Genomic DNA, 5905 nt, shown 5'->3' with positions numbered 1-5905 from the left:
AGGGGGCAAAGGAGGTACAAATGGAGGCTGGCTCAGCAGTCGTGACCTGCATGGGATGTGCCACATTCATGTTCCTCCGAAAAGGAACATGCATGGAGGAAAAGATTCAGATGTTGGCAGCACAAGTATCTGCACTGCATTGCATCAAGAAAAAAGAAGATTACTTGGACAGAAGTTGAGAGACTGGTACTAGAGATACCAAAGGGAAATAAGAAGAAGTGGCAGTATGTGAACACTTGAATGAGGAGGGCCCCCACATTTGAAGCGGAACAGACTATAGTCAGCATCTGCTTTCAAGTATTCTTCAGTGGAAGAGGTGAGAAAAAGCAAAGGACAGGATATATTCAGACATGATGCAGAGTACCCAGCAGTCTCAAGAGCAGGAAGTGCAAAGCCCCAGGGACAGGGGCTCTAAGACCACTGCAAGAAGGAAGGAAAAGAATAGTGTTGAGGATTAGTGACTCCCTTCTGTGGGGGACAGAGGCACCAATTCGCCATCTGGATTTGGGGTCCCAGGAGATGTGCTGTCTTCCAGTAGCCCGAATTCAGGACGTCAGAAAGAGACTGCCAAAGCTCATCCATCCTTCAGACCACTACCTCTTCCTGTTTGTCCATGTAGGTACAGTGATGCTGCAAGGAACAACACTGAGCGGATCAGAGATGACTATGGTGCTCTTGGCAGGAGAAGTAAGGAGCTTGGAGCACAAGTGGTGTTCTTATTGATTCACCCTGTGGAAGGCAAGGGCCCAGGCAGGGACCATTGCATCCTGGAAGTAAACATATGGCTGAGATGGTGATATCGATGTGAAGCCTTTGGATTCTTCAAAACAGCAGGTGAATGTTCTGGGGTGGAGGACTGCTATCAAGAGATGGGATCCATCTGACAAGAACTAGAAAGAATATCTAGCCAACCTAGCAAGGAGGACTTTAAACTAGGTTAATCAAAACCCTCCAGCAACAGAGCAAACAATCCAGAGGGGAAAGGGACCAAAGAAGCAACTCCACTTTGGGAAAGAAATGAAAGAACCATAGGATAGCAACAAGTGGTGCTAAAGGGAAGGAAGTAGGTCAAAATGCAAAATATGTCTGAGGTATGTATACAACTACATGAAGTAGGGGAAATAAACAAGATGAGCTGGAAGCTGCAGCCTGTGAAAAGAACTATGAGCTGATTGGTAACACAGAGACCTTTTGGAACAGCTCTTATGACTGGCACATTAAAATTGAGGGTTACACTTTGTTTTGGAAAGAGAGGGTTGGGAGAAGAGGTGGTGGTGTCATCTTGTATGTCAAACACGCATTTGTTCCCAGGTTCAAGAGGAAGACAACAGCATAGCCAAATGCATTTGGGTGAAGATGATAGGTAAAAGATGCAGTACCAATATAATGGTGGGAATTTATTATAGGCCACCAAATCAACAATAGTGTTCAATGAGGTGAAAAATCTATCCAAAAGGTCTGGGATAGTACTGATTGGAGACTTCAGTTTTCTGGACCTCTGCTGAAAGAACTATGTATCCAAACGTAAAATGTTGAGCCAGTTCCTAACTTGTGTGGAGAACAAATTTCTGTTCCAGTAGGTGGAGGGTACATCTAGGGAATCATCTATCTTGGAGCTTGTCCAATAGGGAAGAACTGTTGGAGGATATGAAGGTGATGCACAACTCAGGAAGAAGCAATCAAGATATGATAGATCCTGAGATCCGAGATGGGGAAAGCGTGAGGTCAACAAAATTAGGACACTAGATTTCAAAAAGGCAGATTTCATCCTTGTAACAGGTCACCCACCCCAGCACCATCATCTCTGGTAATCCGTGCCTTACGTGGGGCACCCTTGGAGTCTTCCTTGAAGTTCTTATGTCCCGCCCTCTTCGCCTGCCACATCTTGATGGAAAATTATTATGACGATGTTCTTGCGAGCGGGAGACTGCTTATCATAATTTTTTGTATGTTGGGGCTTTCCACCTACGCAGGCCTGACCCCCGTCTTTCTCTAGCTAGGCCTCCCCATGTAAACCCACTAAACAGGGTTTGACTCTGAGACTCTAGCCTTTTCCGGCATCTGGAGGCTCGTGGCCCCCTTTCCTGCTCCAGGTTGGAGCCTGGCCCCTCTGTCCCAGAGGCCCGGCCGCTGGTCCCACAAATAGGGGGCCGCAAGTTCAGGGCCTGGGGACAGCCCCGAACCCACACACTCCCAGTCCAAAAATAAATAAAATAAAATTGCACCCCAGGTGCACCAGAACTCCCTGGCCTTTTTAAGATAGTGTCTTCAGGTGCTGGGGTCAATGCACCCCAAAATCCTGCACCCTTACTGGCACCGGGATCTATGTACCCTCCAAAAACCACGCCCTCACTGGCACCGAGGTCTCCACTCCATAGTGGGCCCCAAAAACGAGGCCTCCTCCTTCCTCTAATAGCCTCACCCAAATCACTAGTATTATTCAATAATCAAAAAGAGAAAAATAAACAGTCCCGTCCGTGCGTAATAACTGCCCTAGCAAATATGATTACGAAAAGCAGCATGTCAGCTGACATTCGCAGGGTTTGTGCTTCAGCTCCCCACCGTTGGCTACAGTCCTTGCTGTGGTGCGGCTGCCATCTCTCCGTGGCTTCCATAGTTCTTGCCTTTGGACCACTCACCCAGCTTCTCTGTGGAGCTCAGAGGCACTCCTTCTCCTTTGGCTACTGTATCCCTACTGCCATTCTGCCCAGGGTTTTTATAGTCCTGCCCCTTCCAGTCAGCTGACTAGCTGGCCAGGCTCAGCATTTAACCCCTTCCCACTCCGTGCCCAGAAAGTTCTGGCCTTAAAGGGGCGGACCTGCTTTCTGGTGGCAGGGCTAGGGTGCCCTGTTACAATCCTACTCAAGGAATTAATACACATGGTGCTATGGGAAGGTGGCCCACAAAATAAAGGCACCGAGGAGGGCTGGAATCTTCTAAAGGGCAAAGTTTTGGAAGCCCAACAAGAAACAGTTCCAACATGATGGAAGCACAAGAGGAATGGCAAGAGACCAATGTGGCTGCACAAGGAACTGCCAGCCAGACACCTAACAAGAATTATTTGGATAAGAAAGGTGACAAGCTTAGGGGTGAAATAATAGAAAGTCACAGAGCTTTTGATGAGTCTGAATGAATTCAAGTCAACAGAGCCTGATGCACTTCATCCTAGGGTATCGAAGGAACTGGCAGAGGAGATCTCAGAGCCCTTGGGATGATCTACGTACCAGAGGACTGGAAAAGGCCAGTGTAATGCCCCTCTTTAAAAAAAGGCAAAAAGGAGGACTCGGAGAACTACCAACAGATTAGGCTCGCCTCAATACCTGAGAAGTTACTGGGGCATATCCTAACGAAAACCATTCGCAAGCATCTAGAAGAGGAAAGGCTGATCATAAGAAACCAGCATGGATTTACTAATAACAAATCATGTCAAACAAACTTGATCTCTCTCTTTGACAGAGTAACCACTTGGGTGGATAAGGGAATGCTGTGAATATAGTGTATCTAGACTTCAACAAGGCTTTTGACAAGTTCTCGCTTTACTTTCTCATATATAAATTGGAGAACTATGGGCTGGACAAAACTAAGGTGGACAGACAACTGGCTCAATAACTGCAAGCAAAGAGTAATTATTAACAGATCCATGTCTGAATGGCAGGAGGTTTCGAGTGGAGTCCCACAGAGGTCTGTGCTGGGCCCAGTGCTGTTCAACATGTTCATTAATTATTTGGATGCTAGCAGAAAAAGCTTTTTGATCAAGTTTGTAGGTGACATAACTGGAAAGGGCTGTGGACACATGGGAGGCTGGGAGTGCAATTCAAAGGCATCTGGACAGATTGGAAAGCTGGGCTGACTCTAACAGGATGAAATTCACTGCTGACAAATGCAAGGTGCTTTGCCTCAGAAAGAATAATAAAAAATACAAATATAAAATGTGTGACATCTGGCTAGATGACAGCACTATAGAGAAGCATCTGGGAGTCTTGGGAGTCTATATGAGTCTGCAGTGTGATGCAACAAAAAGCACATGCAGTTTTGGGATGCATCAATAGAAGCATTTGGTACAAGACATGGGAGGCCATAGTGCCTCTCTACTCGGCACTAGTTAGTAGGGCTGTGCGAAGCTTCGGGTGCTGATTTGATTCGGAGGAGATTTGGAGGCCGAATCTCTAAATCCAAATCAAATCAGAAAACCAATAAAAAGGTCTGAATCGATTTGGAAAAGTTTTGGAGAGATTTGGGCGGTCCCTGCTTGCCACCGCAGGGAGCTGGACCTGGACTCCATGATGGTAAGTAGAGGTCGGGGGAGGGGACCATGGGAGGACCCCCATTAGACACCATCCCCTGCCTGCTCGCCCAGCCTCCGCCCTCATGGCTGCTCCGCCCACCCCAGCTCTTTAAAAAAAAAAAAAAGCCCCTATTCACTGGCTGCTGCCAGGTAGGGAGAGGGGGGCAATCCCTGCTGCCCCCCATTGCCTCATGCTGCATGGGGGGCTCTGCCCCCTGCCTGCTCTCCCAGCCCTGTCGATAGCTGCCCTGCCTGGCCCCAGCTCCCAGTTCTTTAAAAAAAAAAAAACCCCCACTCACCGGCTGCTGCAGCAGTCCTCCGGGCTTCTGGGGGTTAGGGACAGAGTACCCCTAGGCAGCACAGGGCAGTAGGGGGCAGCAGGGATCCCCCCCCCTGCCTGGCAGGAGCTGGTGAGTGTGGAGCTTCTTTTTTTTTTAAAGAGTTGGGAGGTTAGGGCTGGGCGGGTCAGCCATTGACAGGGCTGGGAGAGCGGGCAGGGGATGGGGCCTGTCTGTTTCAGAGATGCGGCTGATTCAATGGCAGCCAAATCTCTGAGTCAGATTCAGCCGAATCAATTCAGGACAGTGATTTGAATCACCAAATCAAATCTCTGTCCCCCAAATCAAACAAATCCGAATCCAAAGGTAATACTAGCCGCTTTGCACAGGCCTACTGGTTAGGTCTCACCTGGAGTACTGTGTGCAGTTTTGGACCCCACATTTTAAAAAGGGCAGGCAACAAAAGATGACAAAGGACTTGGAAAACATAGGAGGGGATGAAAGAGCTAGACATGTTCAGCTCAAGGAAAAGGTGCTTAAGAAGGGGACACAATAGCAGTCTTCAAATACTTGAAGGACTGTCACAAAGAGAGAAAACACTTTTTCTCTCTTGCTGCAGACAGCAGGGTGTGGACCAATGCAGCAAAGAAGGTTTAGATTGGATATTAGCAAAAACTTCTTCGCTGTTAGAACAGTGAGACGACGGAATAGACGGCCTAGGGAAGTGACGGACTCCCCATCACTGGAGGTGTTCGGAAAAAGGTTGGACAGCCACTGGTCAGGGATGATCTAGATCAGGGGTGGGCAATTATTTCAGGCGGAGGGCTGCTTACTCAGTTTTGGCAGGCTATTGAGGGCCACATGACAGGCAGCCAGGGGCAAATAAATATTAATTTTCTAAATGTTTTAGGGGCCCTGTGCGCTGGATGGAATGGCCTGGCGGGCCGCATCTGGCACGTGGACCACATTTTACCCACCCCTGATCTAGATATAGCTATGCCTGTGTTCTACTATGGGTATTTCCCATGCTTCTGAGCTTTGCTGGTTGCCGCAAGGGGATGGGAGGGGATCCTGCCCCTCACCCACTCTGTTCTGCTACATGTGTCAGGGATGTTTTTTAAGCTTTCTTTAAATGCATTATGTGATAGCTGCAGCAAAAGCTGGGGGTTGTGACTGGGGTGTGCCAGTGCTCCCACTGGGACTTAAAGCCAGAGTTTCCTGGCTAGCAGGGGTCAGACCTATTTACATATTTGTGGCCAGGAAGGAATATTACCCCATGGTCAGATTGATATGGACTGTGGGGGTTTTTGCCTTCTTCTGAAGTCGGGGCATGGGATCTCTT

The sequence above is a fragment of the Alligator sinensis genome, unplaced genomic scaffold (genome assembly GCF_000455745.1).
Source record: "Alligator sinensis unplaced genomic scaffold, ASM45574v1 scaffold432_1, whole genome shotgun sequence".
Classification (NCBI taxonomy): Eukaryota; Metazoa; Chordata; order Crocodylia; family Alligatoridae; genus Alligator; species Alligator sinensis.
This window is presented reverse-complemented; position numbering follows the sequence as displayed.